We start from the raw sequence: 20944 nt of genomic DNA on the forward strand, positions 1-20944 counted from the left end.
TATATTTCTTCACATCCGGGATGAGAGGTGTTGAGGCACGTAGGATGCCCATAAGGGGTGCCAGTAAGGAGTCTAGGAGGCCTTGGAGCAGGGCATTTCTACCATTCAGATGCAAGAGTACCACAGCTTTAATATCAGTTTTAAAATCGATTTCTGAAAGAAATGTTTTCACTTACTTTAAAAGAGAGAGATGGAACTAATCAGTCTTTGTGTTTTTTGTCAGTATGTTCCTTGAGGGTGAGGTTGGTATTGAGGGTAAATCCAAGTCACTTGACATTCTGTAAAAGTTGGTAAATAACCGCAATTCTGTCTTGGTTGGTTGGGTTGAGCTTCAAGTAAACACTGGACATCCAGGACAGGATGATGTGCAGGTAGTATTTAAGGATGTGAGAAAGTGGATTATTAGTTGGATTGGCTGGTAGTTAACTACAAGTAATAACTTTACTATTGTTGCTATGTCCAGTTAGGGCACCCATAATTTAAACTTTAGCTCAATCCCTGTTAGTTATGGCACAGAGCAGACAGGTTTAACTTAAAACAATGTCTATAGCATATATAAGCAATAAAACAATTGCAAAAATCTAAAGCACAACACAATAAAAATCCCACTCTAATTTATAAACATAGAGAATATTTTAATAAACAAACATCACACCAGAATGACAAAATTACAAAAACCCAATAAGGGAAACCACATATATGAATTTAAATATGTTTTAATAAAAATGGCTCCAAAAAGTGCAAAGCACCAAATGCAGGCAATTGGTCATGCTAGACCAGGGCAAAGATAAGTTTCAAAGCCTACTACGATGAAGAGTGGGTGGAAAACCAGGACCAGATTAGTCTCGGTCAAAGAGTTACCTTCAAACTTAGAAATCTTCTGAGAAGGTAGAGTTTTCAGCAGTGCTAGGCTGCTGGCTGAATCCGAAGGCGGGCTCATCGACGATGGGCTGACAAAGGACAAAGTGAAGCTGTCAACCAAGGTGAGAAAAGCTCAGAGCAGGAGTTCGCAAAAAGGGAGCCAACAAGGATGTTTGGATGCTGCTCGGCATCAGGATAGGTGAAAATTTCTACCATCAGAATTGGAATCATTTCTGGAAGTCATATTTCCTCTGCAGGGCAGGGCTGCAGGCACTCAGCAGAGGAGGCTTAAAGGCTGTCAGATGCCAGTCGACATAAGCCCACTGAATCAGATTTCCTGCTGCGGAGAGGTGCAAAGCTGAAGGTACAGTGAAGTCAGGCCCACTGGATGTGTTGAACCCTCTGCAGATCGGAGGTAGGTTGGTCTTGGTCCCACAATGATTCTCCAAGCAAAACGTCTTGAAAAAGTTATTAAGTCCCAGCTTTAATGGTTTGGCAGGAGGAGGATACTCGGTGACCAGCCATGGAATACGGGGCCTTGGAAACAGCAGTGGTGGGTAAGGACTTTCTCCAAAAGAAGCCACCAGCATGATTCAGGGTCCAGTGCAGGTCCAGTTGGATCTGGTCAGCTGGGCTATTTCAGGGCATTGGGCTTCTGACAGCTTTGTACCCCAGTATCTTAACAGGAGTTCGGCCAACTGGCCTTTAATTTTCACTTCTTTGTCCTGGGTACACATGAGAGAAGGTCCAGCACTGCACAACCAAGTTACTGGAGGTAAAACGGAGATAGTCTGGTTCTGTTCTCAGGTCGCGGGGTAACGAGTTCCAAAGGCGTGCAGTGTGGACCGAGAAGCGCCTTCCACCCGTGCGTGCCTTCTTGACTCTGGGGATAATGATGAGATATTCCTGATCGGATCGGAGGGATCTTGGGGCTTTTGTATGGTCTGATGAATTTCCTTAAGATAGGGGGTCCTTTGTTTTGGAGCAGTCTGTGGGCCAAGCAAAGGGCTTTGAACTTCACTCGCTCTCTCACTGGAAGCCAGTGAAGAAGCTTCAAGGCTGGTTTGGCCGAAGCTCTAGCAGGGGTATTGGTGAGGATCCGGGCAGCGGAATTTTGAATCCTTTGTAGCTTGTTCAGTGTTGCCTCGGGGGCACCTAGGTAGATAGAGTTGCTGCAATCGAGCCTTGATAGTATCAGGCCTTGGATTAACAGTTTTTGGGAGGTGGGAGGAAGTAGAGGCAAGATCTTTCTGATCGACTTGAGAAGCCCAAAGCACGTCCCGGCTACTTTTTTGGCTTGTGTTGCAAACGACAGATCATTTTCGAGCCACACACCCAGGCTTTTAATCTCAAGTTTCGGGTCTGGAGGCGAACCCAGACAGGGGGGCCAAATGTTCTGTGAAAGGGACAGCCCCTTCTAACCAAGGAGGAGAATGTCAGTCTTTGAACCGTTAAGTTTTAAAGATGAACTGTTCATCCATCCTTGTATCTGCGTCAGACAGTTGTATAAGTCCGCAGGTTCTTGACTTGAGTGGGATAAGGACACCACTAATTGTGTGTCATCAGCATAGCTGACGATACTCACTCCGAACGGGTTGACAACCTCCTCCAATGGGGACATGTAGATATTGAATAATGTGGGGCTCAGGGAAGAACCCTGAGGCACGCCATATTGGAGAGGTGTTTCGGAGGAGCGGGTGTCATTCTCCCAGATCTGAAAGGAGCGTTGGCCCAGAAAGGACCAGAGCCAAGTCAGTGCGGTTCCTTCCACACCGGCATTCCTGAGTCGGTGGATAAGGAGCTGGTGGTTGACGGTGTCGAAGGCCGCACTGAGGTCCAGGAGGATCACTGCCACTGATCCTCCCACGTCCAAAAGTGCTCTGGCCTCCTCCACCGCTGCAAGGAGGGCGATGTCGGTACCTTGCCCTGGGCGGAATCCTATCTGCGAGCTTTTAAGCCGATTATTGATTTCCAAAAATTGTGAGAGTTTTCTATTCACAAGCTTTTCGGCAATCTTACTAGTTCCGGGGAGAAGGGAGATTGGCCTGAAGTTGGCCAGGTTGGCCGGGTCCAGGGATGGTTTTTTTAGAAGAGCCTTGATGACTGCAGCCTTCCAGCTGGAGGGGACGGCTCCCTGTTGCAGTGAGGCGTTGATAAGATGGGTAAGGGGGGGAACGATGATGGGTGCTACTTTCTTGAGGATGCGTAGTGGCGCAGGATCCCTGGGAGATCCGCTTTTGATGATATTTAGCGTGCTTTCGACCTCCTCGACAGTCACTAGTCCCCAAGAGGTTAGACGGGGGGAGGTGGGACTATTATTGGTCTCTTTTTCCTCGCTCGGGTTTGTTGTAGGAATAGAGTCCAAGATTTTCTGGATCTTCTCCTTAAAGAAGTTAACTAATTTATGACATTTTTCCTCATCCGCCTTGGGGTCTGGTGGATTTCTAGGTCCGGAATCTGGGACCTTAAGGAGTTCTTTTAGAATAATAAAAGATTCCTTGCTGGAGCAGGCGGAATTTTCTATTCTTTCTTGAAAAAATTTACTTTTTGTCTTGCAAAGGGCGGTCTTATAAGTTTGTAATGAGGTGTAGTAGGCATCCTTCTTTACATTGGACTTATCCTTCCTCCAGGAGCGTTCCGTTCTTTTACATTCCTGTCGCAGAAGCTTGAGCTCCGGAGTGTACCAAGGAGCGGGGCTCACTCGTTTGGTGTGTGTAAGAGTGGTAGTTTTGGGGAGGAGTTTGTCCAGTGAGGATGTGACCCAAGAATTGAACTGTTCATCGGCAATGACTGGATCTGTGGAGAGGGCAGGGATAGAGTCCGTGAGCATGGTGGCCCAATCATCTGGTACAAGCTTATGCCATCGTCGGTCAGTAGTCCGAGTTTTGGAGGGTTGGGAAGGTGCTATGAATAAGTGCCAGGAGATAGGGATTAGGAAGTGATCTGTCCATGGAATAGTAAGGGGGGGACCAGTGGTGATGTCCGTGATGTTAGTAAGAGCGGGATCCAAAAGGTGTCCCTTGTCGTGGGTGGGTCCTTTATTGACCAGCCGGATGTTAAATGACATAAGGTCCAGAAGGAGATCAGATGCTGTCCGGTCTGTGGGGTCTGTAAGGTGGAGATTAAGGTCACCCACAAGAAGGAAGTTGGGGACGGAAGAAGCTAATTGTGACACCATGTCAATGAGAGCGTTGAGGAATTTCCCTGGTGTTCCCGGAGGACGGTAAATCAACAGTCCTGAGAGGGAATGTGTCGGGGAAGTTTGAAGGGCGAAGTGGCAGCTTTCGCAATCTTCAATGTTGGCATTGCTAGTTCGACAGACAAGGTGTTCTCTATGGATTATTGCCAGCCCCCCTCCTCTCCCTCTAGGTCTATGAAGAGTTTGAATAAGATAGCCTGGGGGGAGGGCGTTGACAATATCCGAGTCTGAGCAAACAGAGAGCCAGGTTTCTGTAAGAAACAGTACGTCCAAACCCTGATCCTGTATCAGCAGGTTGGTTTCATGGGCATGTTTGCAGAGGGAGCGGCAGTTAAGGAGGCCCATCTGTAGTCCAGGCTTGCCCAAGATCTGAGCGAGTGGGTTACAGCGTGCACAGTTGATATAGGGTTTACCTTCTACGTGGACGTAGCGACACTCATGATTTTTTTCCGGGTGGAAAGCCCGGAGCATGTCACTTGTGTATACCAAGCGGTCTTGAGGCAAATCCGGCAGAGTCCCTGGGCCTGGGTCCGGCTGGGCCCGGACGGGCCCAGACGGGCTTGCCTTAGGGGCGCCTTCGGCTGCGCGTACGTGAAATGCACATGTTTTGTAGGCGGAGGGGGCGCAACTTTTGTTAAAAGAATGCCCCCGGCTGTGCCTCAGGAGTAGAATCTAACCAGAGCTTCCAATCAGCTCGGTTTTTGTAGGCGGAGGGGGCGTGGCCTCGAGCGAGTGGGCGTGGCCACAGGACCGGCTCACTCGCTGATGTCGGCGAAGATTTGGGCGTTCCCGCTGCAGCTTTTGGCTCTGCTGCGAGGCGGTGAAAGGAAGGAATTAAGCCCCCAATAGTGGTGCAGTCGAGGTGAGAAGGTGGAATAACAGTGGCAATTTATAACACACAAATAGTAAAATCAGTGCAACTTTTGTTAAAAGAATGCTCCCGGCTGTGCCTCAGGAGTAGAATCTAACCAGAGCTTCCAATCAGCTCGGTTTTTGTAGGCGGAGGGGGCGTGGCCTCGAGCGAGTGGGCGTGGCCACAGGACCGGCTCACTCGCTGATGTCGGCGAAGATTTGGGCGTTCCCGCTGCAGCTTTTGGCTCTGCTGCGAGGCGGTGAAAGGAAGGAATTAAGCCCCCAATAGTGGTGCAGTTGAGGTGAGAAGGTGGAATAACAGTGGCAATTTATAACACACAAATAGTAAAATCAGCGCAACTTTTGTTAAAAGAATGCTCCCGGCTGTGCCTCAGGAGTAGAATCTAACCAGAGCTTCCAATCAGCTCGGTTTTTGTAGGCGGAGGGGGCGTGGCCTCGAGCGAGTGGGCGTGGCCACAGGACCGGCTCACTCGCTGATGTCGGCGAAGATTTGGGCGTTCCCGCTGCAGCTTTTGGCTCTGCTGCGAGGCGGTGAAAGGAAGGAATTAAGCCCCCAATAGTGGTGCAGTCGAGGTGAGAAGGTGGAATAACAGTGGCAATTTATAACACACAAATAGTAAAATCAGCGCAACTTTTGTTAAAAGAATGCTCCCGGCTGTGCCTCAGGAGTAGAATCTAACCAGAGCTTCCAATCAGCTCTGTTTTTGTAGGCGGAGGGGGCGTGGCCTCGAGCGAGTGGGCGTGGCCACAGGACCGGCTCACTCGCTGATGTCGGCGAAGATTTGGGCGTTCCCGCTGCAGCTTTTGGCTCTGCTGCGAGGCGGTGAAAGGAAGGAATTAAGCCCCCAATAGTGGTGCAGTCGAGGTGAGAAGGTGGAATAACAGTGGCAATTTATAACACACAAATAGTAAAATCAGCGCAACTTTTGTTAAAAGAATGCTCCCGGCTGTGCCTCAGGAGTAGAATCTAACCAGAGCTTCCAATCAGCTCTGTTTTTGTAGGCGGAGGGGGCGTGGCCTCGAGCGAGTGGGCGTGGCCACAGGACCGGCTCACTCGCTGATGTCGGCGAAGATTTGGGCGTTCCCGCTGCAGCTTTTGGCTCTGCTGCGAGGCGGTAAAAGGAAGGAATTAAGCCCCCAATAGTGGTGCAGTCGAGGTGAGAAGGTGGAATAACAGTGGCAATTTATAACACACAAATAGTAAAATCAGCGCAACTTTTGTTAAAAGAATGCTTCCGGCTGTGCCTCAGGAGTAGAATCTAACCAGAGCTTCCAATCAGCTCTGTTTTTGTAGGCGGAGGGGGCGTGGCCTCGAGCGAGTGGGCGTGGCCACAGGACCGGCTAACTCGCTGATGTCGGCGAAGATTTGGGCGTTCCCGCTGCAGCTTTTGGCTCTGCTGCGAGGCGGTGAAAGGAAGGAATTAAGCCCCCAATAGTGGTGCAGTCGAGGTGAGAAGGTGGAATAACAGTGGCAATTTATAACACACAAATAGTAAAATCAGCGCAACTTTTGTTAAAAGAATGCTCCCGGCTGTGCCTCAGGAGTAGAATCTAACCAGAGCTTCCAATCAGCTCTGTTTTTGTAGGCGGAGGGGGCGTGGCCTCGAGCGAGTGGGCGCGGCCACAGGACCGGCTCACTCGCTGATGTCGGCGAAGATTTGGGCGTTCCCGCTGCAGCTTTTGGCTCTGCTGCGAGGCAGTGAAAGGAAGGAATTAAGCCTCCAATATTGGTGCCGTCGAGGTGAGAAGGTGGAATAACAGTGGCAATTTATAACACACAAATAGTAAAATCAGCGCAACTTTTGTTAAAAGAATGCTCCCGGCTGTGCCTCAGGAGTAGAATCTGGTGCAGGGCATAATGGAGCCTAGGGAGACTCTGCATGTGATATGGATCTTTTGGTACATGGAGGTGTCCATGTGAACAAACTGGTGCTACTTGGAAAGGTAGAAGGAGAACCAGTGAAGAGCTTTGCCAGTGACTCACATTCAAGACTTCAAGGTGCCTATGAGGGTGGGATGGTCAACTGTCTATTTACTTATTGCCTAGGAATTGGGTTACATCTCTCCTTGTTACTGCTTTCATTAAGAAACTAGGGTTTTTTCGTACCCAGTAAAAACTAGCTCTAAATCAAAATACAGTTCATTTTAGGCAGTGTAGCCCAGCAACTTTGGAAGAACAACATGTTATAAGTGATGAGGGGATCAGGGGTGACATTGATGTTCACATACTGTTTAGCCCCTTATACATGTCCAAGGGAAATTATGACACACTTAATTAAAGTAGGTTACTGAAGCTTTTTGCTTCACTTCCCATTGTTACTAATGTTATTTCAAATTACACCATGTAAATGGAATGTATTGAATCCGATTTGAACCCAGACAATGAATGCAGCAAAGCAATTTTAGCTAACATACATTAGTTGAGAGAGATTTAAATTAAGGAATTTAAGAAATTTGGGAGCCCAAAGAAGAAACCAATTGCAAGTTCATATCCTAGGCTGTTGTGTCCACTAGAATTAAGAGAGGTCTCAAAGACAATACATATATATATATATATATATATAAATCGTGTCCCGCGGGGGATTCGTATTTTGTTAGCACCCAGCTACGACAATCCCAATCCTGGCATGCTTAAACAATGGGGGCAAACCAACTTGGAAAATTCGGCGAGACTAATGCAAATACTTGTCACTTATGCCAATATTGACAGAGAAATTTTGATGAAGGAAATTGATGAAATCAATGCATCACTGTCAAAATTTGAACCTAATTATATCATTACCAGAACTCGGAAAGAAATTGAAGACAAATTGGTCAAAAGGAGGAAAAAATAAAAGCGCGAAAGGTTCACAAATTCGCCCGAGACAAAGACGACTATGCCCAAGGGCGCATTTATACCTTCGCACGTAAATTTGATCATGCTAAAAAAACTAAATTCGAACAACAAGCAAAGCAAACCAAAGCAATAACTCCAGGAGGGGCCTCCACCTCTACTTCAATTGCTATGATATCAAATTCAAATGTGGAATTAAGTGACATTGAAACACTAACCAGTTGTCCGTCATCTGATGAGGAGGGCTGCAGTACATGGAACCCTAGCTCCATGATTCTGAATTTGGGAGAAGAAGTTGATTTTTTAGTGTCGGACCGACTACAAACACTAAGGCCTCGGACCCGGCAGCAACAAAAGGATCAAAAGCAATCAAAAGAGCAAGATGCAACAAAAGGAGGGGAGAACGCAGAAAAAAGCACAGAGCCGCAAAAAAAGCAAAAGAAGCAATATTGGCGCAAAAAGAAATAGATGGCAACATCATTGTCAACTTATCTTCGATCACCCTCACCGAGGCAGAGAAACAGCTACTTAGCCTCGGATTAAACTTCTGCCCGGTTTCCGAATTCAACTATTCTAAAACCCGAGTGGATGTCTACTGTTACATCAGAAAGCTCAAACTTAAAAAATTCTTTAGTATCAAAGAAGGTTCGAATGACAAAGAACCAACTGGGAATACTACAGTTGCTCAAAAATCACTGACACTGCCAGCTAAAGACACTAAAATGTTTCTTGTGATGCATCAATTAGCCACAAAGGAAACATCAAATATGGACTTGGCTACAACTCAAGATGAATTAAGAGAAGCATCTATGGAACAAATAGGGGCTGATATTAGCCCTTTCAAACCCAAATCCAAGTTTATTCCTAACATGCCCAGAGACTCAATCGATATTATCCAGGATGTAGTGGTTGAGGACCTGAAACAACTACATCACAAAATAAAGCATAAAAAAAGATACAAGAGCAGAAAAGAACTGGATTATCTCTTACTGACTAAGAAACTAAGTAAAGACCACAATATCATTGTCACGACTGCAGACAAGGGGGGCAACGTGGTTATTTGGCCACAGGACGCTTACATTGAGGAAGCCAAGAGGCAACTTAATGATTTATCTTGCTTTTCTCATACCAATATGAAACAATATAATGATGTAAGGGAAACCTTAAAAAAACTGTTGTACAAGTGGAAGAGAGAAGGCATGATTTCAAAACAAGAATTTGAATTTTTACATGTTGAATGCCCAGTGTTGCCTAAATTATACCTATTGCCCAAGGTCCATAAACAAACTATTCCAGTCCCTGGCCGACCCATCATCTCGGCTATTGCAGGAGTGGCAGAGCATGTCACAGAATACATTGACTACTTCCTGCAAGATTTGGTAAAGGACCTACCCACCTATATCAAAGACACCGGGGACTTTATCAGGAAAATTCAAGGTATTCCATGGAGCGAAGATATGTTATTTATAACTTTAGACATTGAATCGCTCTATACGAGCATTGCACACAGCTCGGCACTTAAAGCTCTAGAATTCTTCCTAGGTAAAAGACCCATCAACTGCTACAACCACAATAAAATGTTAGTAGAATTCACAACATGGTGTTTACACAATAACTTCTTTCTTTTTGGCAATGATATCTATGTCCAAAAACGTGGTGTTGCGATGGGGGCCTGCTTATCCCCCAGCTATGCGTGTTTACACGTAGGCTGGTGGGAGGAGCAGGTCCTCAGAGGAACGCTTCGGACCATCTTTAATCAACATGTCGCACTATGGGTGCGATATATAGACGATGTTTTTGTTTTGTGGAAGGGCGACTCTGATAGTGCGAACAGCTTTATCAAGTCTATTAATGACAATCAAATCAACCTTAATTTTACCTCTACCATCAGCAAATGTGAGGTTGAATTCCTTGATGTCAAGGTATTCATTCATGAGGGTCACTTAGCGACTAAACTCCATAGGAAAGACACTGCTGGCAATAACATCTTACATGCCAGCAGTGCACATCCTAGACATGTGATAGACAATATTCCATTTGGGGAACTATTAAGACTTAAGAGAATCTGTAGCACAGATGCAGACCTTACTAATTGTACTAATGAAGTGCTGGATAGATTTAGGCGTAAGGGATACAGGGAATCCGTTCTAAAATTAGCGCAACAAAAAATGAAAGCCAGAAGTCGTGAGGCATTATTGGCCCCGACTGCCATCTCTCTAGATCAGGAACCTGTAGAAACTAAACAAGCTCCAAGGTTGATAACATCCTACAGTAAACAATCCAGACAAATTAGGTCAATTGTCAAACAAAGGTGGCCAATTCTCAAAACAGATTTAGTTTTGGCACCTAGATTACCAGATGGTCCCACTATTACATATCGTAAGGGACCTTCTCTTAGGACTCACATATGCAAGGACTTTCCAGAACTTGGAAAAAAGGAAGACTGGTTAAAATCCCGGCCGGGATTTAAACGCTGCTCTACCTGCAGAGCATGTAAATTTGGAACCAATACCACCCAATATTCTACACCTTTTAGTCCAATTATGACCACCATAGTGGGGTCATTTAATTGTAAGACTGAATTTGCGGTCTATGTCCTGACATGCACCTGTGGTCTTAGATACGTTGGTAGCACCCGACTACAGGTGCATGTCAGGATTCTCCAGCACTTACGTGCCATCGTTAACAATGATGGCACGTATCCGGTGGCCAGACATTTCAAGGCTATCCACAACAACAATTTACAATGCTTGTCTTACTATGTTATCGCCTCAATTCCCAAACCCCATAGGGGTGGTGACAGGGACAAGATTCTTAGGAGGCTGGAATCACACTTTATTTTAGAGTTGGACAGCAAATTCCCCAATGGGTTGAATACTACGGATGATTTACATGTGTTCCTTTAAAAGACTATGAGACTCACCTTTTTTATGCAACAAGTTCAGTAGAGTGCGTTGTCTGTCTTTTTCTCTCTATCCTTAGATCTCTTCTTTTTAAATACTTGGACCTTTGTTACTTTATTTAGTTTCATAGGTATAGGTGTTTGCTTTTCTATACATCTTATTTTATTTAGTGATATGCACTTTTTCTTATATTTTAGACATGAAGACATAGACATAAAAGTACATGTACATTTGTAGTTATTCCCACCTCTTTGGCTTCTTTTCGCTTATCTATGATAAAACAAATATGAAAAAACTCTGAACGATCTACACTATATACAACTAGTTTTGTACTTATACAGCTATCTTATACCATCTTGTTGGTCAAAGTTTGCAGTGACTAATAGAAATTCAGCTTTACATATAGCAATGTGTACTTTATGGTCCATATAATATTACGTATTTTGCACAATATAGTTGACCTCATATGCAACTTGCACTTTATTTCTCTTGCAATTTTGCACAAAACTATATGCACTTTAATGCGGTTCTTTGCACATTCAAGTTCATTGCATTGTTTTGCACATTCATTTTGCTGCGTAATTTGCACAAATATGGACCTTACTGGTATTTTAAACAGTAATTCTTTGGTCACTGCATTTATGCTTGTACATACTTTGATTATATATTGTTTTTATTCTTTTAAACGAAATGTATATATATCGTTCAGATTATTGTTACTATGGATTTTAAATGTCATTTGTTTTTTATCCATTTTACAGTAACATCTAATTGCGTAATGTTTACTAACCAGGTGGAAAACATACTCTATATGTCTCATACTGAGTAGTATGTCTTCTCTTTTCATGCTCACGTGGTGATAGAGAAAAAAAAGTGTGTGGGAAAAAAACTATGGAACAGCCACTATTTAAATGTTGACCATTCCATTTGCTGACTATCTGTGAACAAGGGCGGATGCCCGAAACGCGTCAGATCTGGTAACTCGTTCAAATTAAATACCTGTGCCGGAAAAAAAACGTTGGATTTGCGTGGTTTCTCTATCGTTGTGGTGGCGGTGTTGGGAGACTGCAGCTGTTGCATATATATATATATATATATATATATATATATATATATATATATATATATATATATATATATATATATATATATATATATATATATATATATATATATATATATATATATAGTGTGTTGTTTAGTACCAGGTACAGTTTGTACAATCTTCTCAAATGATAGATCCTGGGACAGAATAGAAAATTAACCATTAAAGGTGAGCAAATAAATGACTAGGCTATCATCATTATAAATGAAGGTCAGAAAACATTTTACGATCCTTCATCTACTGATGAGAAAGTCAATTTAGAAGGTGCCACTACAGTATTAGGAGATTGGGTCAGAGGTGTTTTAAATCACTCCTCTAATGACACTTAAGTGTGGCCCCGCACTGCCAATTCATGAAATGCTAGAAAAAATGCCACTCATTCAGCTATGATTTTTTAGTTGTTATGTTTTGTTTGATAAGTTTGAATGAGGTGGTATTTCTATTTATAAGCAATGCTAATGTAAATTGTTTGCACAAAATATATGGAGACATATAGAGGCATTGTGATGTCACAGATATTTGGACTTATGATAAGAAAGATGTATGCGGTAAGTTCAGTGGGGGAAAAGGTGGACTAATTATATATTTTAAAGCTACCTCAGGTATTGCCTGTGAATGAATAGAGATTAGTTCTGTACATATACTAGCTGTAAAATGTGCACGATCGATTACGATTCAATAAACTTTATTTCGATTCCAGAGAAACAGAATCATAAAAGTATACAATTTAAAACAAAATTACACAATGTAATTTAAAAGAAAATACCACACAATACAATTACTATAACATCCATATTTACATAATGTGTAATCATATAACTGGTACAATTCATTTGAGTAAAAGTGCAAAGTGCTTATACTTTGGAAGACAATTTGTCTACCACATCTATAACAAATGGGCACATATAGATTCCATTAGTGCTAATCAATATTGTCTTCTGATAGTAAGCGCCAGCCTAATAAAGCTGAGCACAGCACTACATATAGCTTGGGTAGATAATGACAGTAAATGCTCGTATCCCTCCTTGTAGTTACAGGGTCCAGCATTCAGTAACACAGGCTTGATAAAACAATTCCTGGGGTATTTATACAAGGTACAAAAAAGAAGAAGATGCAGAGTGCTTTGCGAAACTTTATTATTGCAAGGGCAAGGCGGTAGCACCACCCCCCCTGTTTCGGAGAAGCAAAAAGGAAATGCAAGGTGTTTAGATGAAATCTTGTTAAATAAAAACGCCATTGGGTATGCATCATAAAGGACAAATAAAACTGCTGTTGTAATTTTCCCCCTTTATATGATGTATAATCAATATTTCTTAACATACCCAAGTTGGTACGATAGGCATTTTTAATTATTGGTTTTATATCCCTCACAACAGATTCGCGATTTTCGTATATGTATCTCAAATCAATTTTATGCAAAGTTCCCCTTACATATAACAGCCATGGGATCTGCATGGCATTGTCAAGTTTAATGCAGTCTTTTAAAATTTCTTTCGTAAGTGGCAGATCTTCAGATTGCCAGATTTTGCCCCATAGGAGAAGAGGAGAGACATGTATAATGTCACTTACAAATTCCAGACCCATCTCGGTATGACAAAAGATATTAGAAGAACCGGATGGGACTGATAAAAGACGCTTTATAAACTTATTTTCCATTACTTGGATCTTGGTACAATTTTCTGTCCCCCATACCCCCGCCCCATACGTTGCAACAGGCAGACATTTAGTTTTGTACAAAGTTTTTAATTCTGCAATCGGTTTTTGGCCCAATTTGCTAGAAAAACGAAAGAGGGCCTCTATCGATTGGGTAGCCTTTTGAACACGAGCTGATATTAAAGGATCCCAGCTCAGGCTTTTATTGAATAAATTTCCCAGGTAATTAAAATTATCAACTTTTTCAATGGTAAGATTATTTACCACGTACCTATGAGTTGTTGCCCCCTTAGGGCCACAAAGCATAGCAAAAGACTTTGTGAAATTAACCCTAAGATCTAACTCTTGCATAAAATCATTAAAAGCATTCAAACAAGTTTGCATGCTATTTGCAGTAAGGGTCATTAACACAGTGTCATCTACATAAGATAACATAGGTACCTGTTTACCATTTACTTTCGGGAAATCTGAACAATTTTCCAATAAAAAACTTTCCAAGCCGTTTGTGTAAACCACAAACAAAAAGGGCGCCAGGATACAACCCTGGCGAACACCTTCAGTGGATGGAATAGATTTTGTCCTCTCACCACCCGGGCCAAATCTAATCCTCACGGTGGTGGCAGCATGTAATCTACGAAGCAGGGTAACCAGCGCTTCCTCAAACCCCATAGCCTCCATCATCCACAATAATTTGTCTCTACGTACAGTGTCAAAGGCACTGGATAAGTCCATGAAGGCCAGGTGAATACAGCTACCCTTGGCCTTCATGTACTTACCCATAATTAGTGCCAGATTTAGGCACTGCTCTGTAGTCCCTTTACCTTGCTTAAACCCATACTGCGAATCCACGATGATACCAGATGATTCCTCCCAGGTTTCCAAGCGGGCCAGTATCACCAATTCCCATCAACTTGCACGATCAATCCAGAGAGCAAGCAACCTTGGAATAATACTGTGCAATGTATTTCTTCTGACATACCAAAACTTGTGGGATGACGTTGCTGTTGTTTCTATACATGAGTTAAGCATGATAACTGAAGATCATGAGGGTTACATATTTAACATTCCATGTAATCTAAATTGTAATACATTTAACTCAATTGACGACACAAGGTAGGATTTTCCTAGAAAGGATACGTGGGGCATTGCCACAGTAAAAGGAATGCTGAAAAAAAAATGTAATCATGGTTCCTGGTTTGGTGAATGAATATATTGGAGCACATCTCAGGCCATTGAATGAGGCAATGTCTAAAGACCAGAAAGTACAGCTAATACACGTCTGTTCAGCAGAATGAAATACAATTTTAGACCACCCTTTGATGAATCCCACTTCCTTTAGAGTAGCTCTGGAGTTTGAAACTGTACCACTACTAGTAAACAGTAATTTACCTCAAGTGACTAACCTAAAGCCACCTACAAATATTACATCTATTCCAGGCTTTAGAATGCTTATCTGTTTTTGAATAGGAAATGTTATTAAGTGGACATGTAAGCAAAAACAATGACATGACCTAAAGGACAGGGCTGCCATTGCAGAGGACTCAAGCCAATATGTAGCCTGAAGACCTTTATGTTGACAGGTGTGCAACCTTTTGAGTCTCCCATCATATACCATTACAACGGAGTTAAAACTAAGAAAGAATATTAGTCAGGGATAGTTTAATGACTATTGTAGTTGATTAAGAAAATAATTTTGACATAGTATGATATTTAACAGAGAACTCTCTAATTGAACTGGGGGAGGAGCCAGCTCCCATCATGGCTGTGCGGAGCTGATGCTCCGTTGCGATTCCTCTCTCCGGCCTCCTTTATGGCATTCCACCGCATTGTTTTCCTACCCTTAACCAAGTTTGCGCACCCGGTTTACCTGGAGACCTTTTTCGCTTTCCTCTGATTGCGTCCTCCGATCGAGCTTCGCTAAAATGTCTGCCGCTTGAACTGCAGTGGGGACAAGACGGCGCCGGGGCCGTTTATCCAACAGAATTCCAATAACAGCATTGACCATTGGAGACTGCATTGTATGCGGCGACAAAAGAAACAATTCCCCTATCTTCACAGCGGTGGTTAGAGAGCCGAGGCAAACGATCGCACGGGGAGGTGCGCAAGATGGCGACCGCGACGAGCAAGCGAAGTCCGGCTGACGGAGAAGGAGAAGGTGATCGCTACAGCTTTTAGACTGTGTGTGATGTAGCTACTGTAAGTGCAAGAGAAATATGGCACTGTGAAACCTGCTGAAGCGTGTGCTGTGCCTGTGACCCTGTTGACCTCTCGTGGCATCGGAGGCTCCAGACGAGGTAACTGTTAGTGTGTGGACCGCCGATTGTGATCCGGGAGCCGGATGGGCGCTCTGACGCTGTGTTGCCTGCTCTGACACAATACTCACTCAAGCTGTGAATCGAAAAGCAACGCAGCGCGAATTGTGTGCAGCGATCTGACTGGTTGAGAGGGCTTGCTGTGTGGTGCGGGCATCGGCTGACTGTGGTATTGTGCTGGGTGTTGGTAGCCTTCTCCCTCGCTTGTGCGTCATAGATTTACTAGCAGTGGTGGATGAGGTGAGAACAATCGGGCAGGTGCATACCCCTGCTGAGTGGGTACACTGGATCTGGAGATGTCCTGAACTGTGGAGATTGCCGGTGGGGCGCTGAGGGAGATCTCGCGGTGAAGCGCTGACGCCAGGCAGCTGTTCTCCTGTGATCTTAAGAGGCAGATATCAGCACTTGCGGAGTCGCAGGTGGGGTAACATCACTGACTGGGGAGAGGTGGTACCATAGATTAGTAGCTTTGATGGAACGACTCCTCAGTGCCCGACATCGCCATAGCCATCCCGGACGCTACAAGATCCCCGCAGGGATCGCACCAACGGAATCGGAGGAGGAATAGCCATCGTCCACAAGTCCACCCTCAAGGTCGCCACCCATGCAGACGACACCCTCAACACCGCCGAACACCTGCACTTTCAGATCCACACTGACCCCAACACCAGCCTCAGAGGAACACTCATCTACACACCCCTCGGACCCCGAGCTCAATACAGCGACTCCATTGCCGACCTCACCAGCACCCACGCACTCGCCTACACGGACTACATCCTCCTTGGGGACCTGAATTTCCACCTCGAGAACAACAACGACGCCAACTCTGGCACCCTGACCGACCAACCTCGCCAACCTCGGCCTCGGACAACTCATCACCGCACCCACCCACACCGCTGGCCACACGCTGGACCCCGTCTTCTCCACAGGCACCCACGTCACCTTCGACCACACCACCGAACTCCACTGGACCGACCACCGCTGCATCTTTTTCACCTTCAATAAACCAACCACGCACCACCGCACCCAACAGTTACCTCGCCACTGCTGGAGCAAAGTCACCGAAGACCAGCTGACCACCACCCTCGCCCAAAACCCACTCACTGACCCCACCAACCCAGACACCGCAGCCCGCAACCTCAGACAGTGGATCGACGACTGTGCCAACACCCTCGCCCCATTCAAGAAACCCTCGAACAACCACACCAGCAAGAGAGCCACCTGGTTCAAACGCACATGCCGGAAACTGGAGGAGATATGGCTCCACGAACGCACTCCGGACAACCACACAGCCCACAAGGACGCCATCCTCAGACATCACCACCTCATCAGATTAACCAAGAGATCCTCCTTCAAAGACCACCTGGATAACAACACACACGACAGCAACGAGCTTTTGAGCATCGTAAAGGAACTCTCCAACCCCAGCACCAACGTCAACGACATACCGCCCTCACAAGAACTGTGCAACTCACTGGCCATCTTCTTCTACCGCAAGATCGCTGACATCCATGACAGCTTCAACACCATGACCGCCCCAACAGCGCCAGACCCCACCTCCTCTGTGAACACCACCAGCACCAACCGCCTGACCTCCTGGTCCAACGTCAACGACGACGAGACATGCAAGGTCATGAACTCAATCCACTCAGGATCTCTGTCAGACCCGTGCCCACACCACTTATTCAACAAAGCAGACGATGCTATCGCACCCCATCTACAGAAGGTCATCAACATCTCATTCAAAACAGCGACATTCCTGGAAAGCTGGAAACACGCCGAAATCAACGCCCTCCTCAAGAAGCCCAAGGCAGACCCCAAGGACCTCAAGAACTTCCGGCCCATCTCCCTGCTCCCGTTCCTGGTGAAGGTCATCAAGAAAATCGTCAACATGCAACTAGCCCACCGCCTAGAAGACAACAACATCTTGGACCCGTCCCAGTCCGGGTTCAGATGAAACCACAGCCCTCATCGCCGCCACAGACGACATCAGGCGCCAACTAGATAACAGCGTAACATCAACCCTCATCATCCTGGACCTGTCAGCCGCCTTCGACATGGTCTACCATCGCACTCTAAAGACACGCCTCCTAGAAGCCAGAATCCAAGAGAAGGCGTTGACTGGACCACGTCCTTCCTCTCCGGCAGAACCCAGAGCGTCCGCCTCCCGCCCTTCCAATCCAAGGCCAACGACATCATCTGCGGCGTCCCCCAGGGCTCATCCCTCAGCCCTTCGCTGTTCAACGTCTAAATGACCCCCCTCGCACAAGTGGCCCGCCAACACGACCTCAATATAATCTCCTACGCTGACGACACCCAGCTCATCCTCTCCCTCACCAAGGACCCGCACACCGTTAAAACCAACCTCCATGAGGGAATGAAGGCCATCGCCGACTGGATGAGGAACAGCCGTCTGAAGCTGAACTCAGACAAGACAGCAATACTCATCCTCGGACCCACCCCCTGAGCCTGGGATGACTCCTCGTGGCCGACCACACTTGGAACAGCACCAACACCCACCGACCACGCATGCAACATAGGATTCATCCTCGACTGCTCCATCTCTATGTCTAAACAGGTCAACGCCGTCTCCTTCTGCTACAACACCCTCCGCATGCTCCGCAGGATCTACATGAGGATCACGACCGAAACAAGTAGAACGGTGACACAGGCCCTCGTCAGCAGCAGACTGGACTACGGCAACCCACTCTATGCAGGAATCCGAGCCAAACACCTACGACGACTACAACGCATCCAAAATACCTCCGCCCGACTGATCGTCAACGTCCCCCGCCGCAGCCACATCACCCCCCACCTGAGAGACCTACACTGGCTCCCCGTCGACAAGAGGATCACCTTCAAGCTCCTCACCCACGCATACAAAGCACTCCACAACGCTGGACCAGCCTACCTGAACAGCAGACTCAGCTTCTACTCCCCCACCCACCAGCTCCGCTCCGCCAGCCTCACCCTCACCGCTGTTCCCCGCATCCAACGAACAACCTCCAGCGGCAGATCCTTCTCCTACCTCGCCGCCAAGACCTGGAGCACCCTCCCTACCCACCTACGACAGACCCAAGACCTACTCACCTTCAGAAGACTCCTCAAGACCTGGCTCTTCGAGCAGTAGTGGCACCCCCTCCCCTCAGTGCCTTGAGACCCTCACGGGTAAGTAGCGCGCTTTACAAGTACTCTGATTGATTGATTGATTGATTGATAACCAACTGGTGCTGTAGGGACTATAGTGATAATTTGGCCTGGTCTTCCAGAGAAAGAGTAAGTCCCGCCTCTTTTACTTCATATGTCTCGGCATCTAAATGGCATCCAGCTGGTCGAAGCTTTCTGCTGACTCCCACGAGCAGGGCTTCATCATGGCTGAGACCAACTTCCTCATCAACGCCTACACAGGAATCTACAAAGGCCTGGACATGACGTGCCTGACCTTAAAATGGCAGCCGCCTCTACCTTTGTTTCTTTTGCAGCCTAATTGGCATTCTCCAGCTCTTTCTCTAATTTGTTGTATACTCCCCCCCTTCTTTTACCTCTTTCGTCTATTGGAGACATGTTCCTCCACTACTAGACTATGCAACTGTAGCCTATGTAACTATTCAAAACTGTTTAGCCTGAACTCTGAGAGCTGAGCAACATGGCTGATGCCCGGTGGAGCTACTAGACAGCTGTAGAGGAGATTGGCCCTGGTTTCCCCCTTGACCATCAACTACCCAGCCGGACATTGGGCACAGTTCTTCCTCCTCTCCCTGCTATGGCTCCTTTCCCCCTCCCCACCTACAAATTCTCACAACATTGTTTTTTTTACTGTACCTTACTATGCTCTTATAAATGATGTAACTTGTAATGCAACGATCCTCTTTTAAAGCCCTCTGATACCTCTGGGTCTAGCCAGCGCTATATAAAACTCTTCAAATAAATAAATAAATAATCGAACATGAGCATGAGTTAAAATAGCTTCAAAAGGGCTTATAAGAAGTTATTCTATAATTCAGAAGGGTATTTTAAGAGTTTGAAGGTGCAAACGCCACTTCACATGCAAAAATATGAAACAAATGGTGGGTGTTGGACTTAGCCCGTTTTGCAGGGTCATCACAGAACTTTGTGCCTTCCTCCTGTATTTTTTCTGACCTGTTGTTGGTGGGTTTATGACTATGGGCTTTATCAGCTTTTAATCAGTGCTAAAGTGCATGTGCTCTCTCTTGTAAACTTGGTAAAATTGACCTACACCTGTTTTGCATATTTAATTTACATGCAAGTCCCTTGCACTGTGGTATCCCATATACCCAGGACCTGTAAATCAAATACTACTAATGCTTGCGTGACCCACCTAAGTAGCCTTTCAAAGCTGCCTCAGGCCTCTGCCACTGCAGGGCCTGCATGCACATTCTACTGCCACCATGAAGTGGCATATAAAGTGGTTGCCACGTCTGCAAATCCCCTTTGACTACATATTAGTCACCCCTAAGGTAGGCCCTATCTAGTCCCATGGGCAGGGTGCAGTGTAGGTAAGAGGTAGGACATGTGCTTTAACTTCGTGGCATTTACTGGTAGTGACAAACAGCCTATTTGGTTTCTCACTGCTGTGAGGCTGCCCTCTCATAGGTTTGCATTGGGGATTCCCTGATATATGCTTCAGTGGTAATTTCTGATCTGAGAGGGGTAGCGTGGCCATGATCAGTAGGTTTGGAATAGTATTGATAAATCTGGCTTATTGGGGAAAGCAGATTTATTATTACTATTTTAGATATGCCACTTTTAGAAAGTATGCATTTCTGTGTTCTTAAATGTCTTTGTGCCCTGCCTGGATGTGTGTTGACTGTCTGGTTCTGACTGACAGGGGAGAGGAGATGTGTATTTACTCCAGCCAGTCCTGCCTTTCCTTGGTCACTCGGCGCTAGGCTGAATAGACCTTGGCTGAATTTAGGGTAGCTGGAGGAGTTTGCCCTTACAGCTGATTTTGGCCGGTCTGCATTTGGAGTGGTGGGAGGAGTAGCACCTGCACCTGAATTTTGCTACGCCTGCCTTCCACAATGAAGGCTCTGCCCCTTGTGGTGTGTCTGGGGCCTGGGCTGAAAATTTCAATGGGGGTGTTGTGCACATCAATAGTGGTTGAAGTGCCCCCCAGAACAAAGACACTAGTACTATAAATGCAGGGGCTGAGACCCCATGAAAAAAATAAAACAGTGCGTGGAC

The sequence above is a fragment of the Lissotriton helveticus genome, chromosome 12 (assembly GCF_964261635.1).
Source record: "Lissotriton helveticus chromosome 12, aLisHel1.1, whole genome shotgun sequence".
NCBI classification, from domain to species: domain Eukaryota; kingdom Metazoa; phylum Chordata; class Amphibia; order Caudata; family Salamandridae; genus Lissotriton; species Lissotriton helveticus.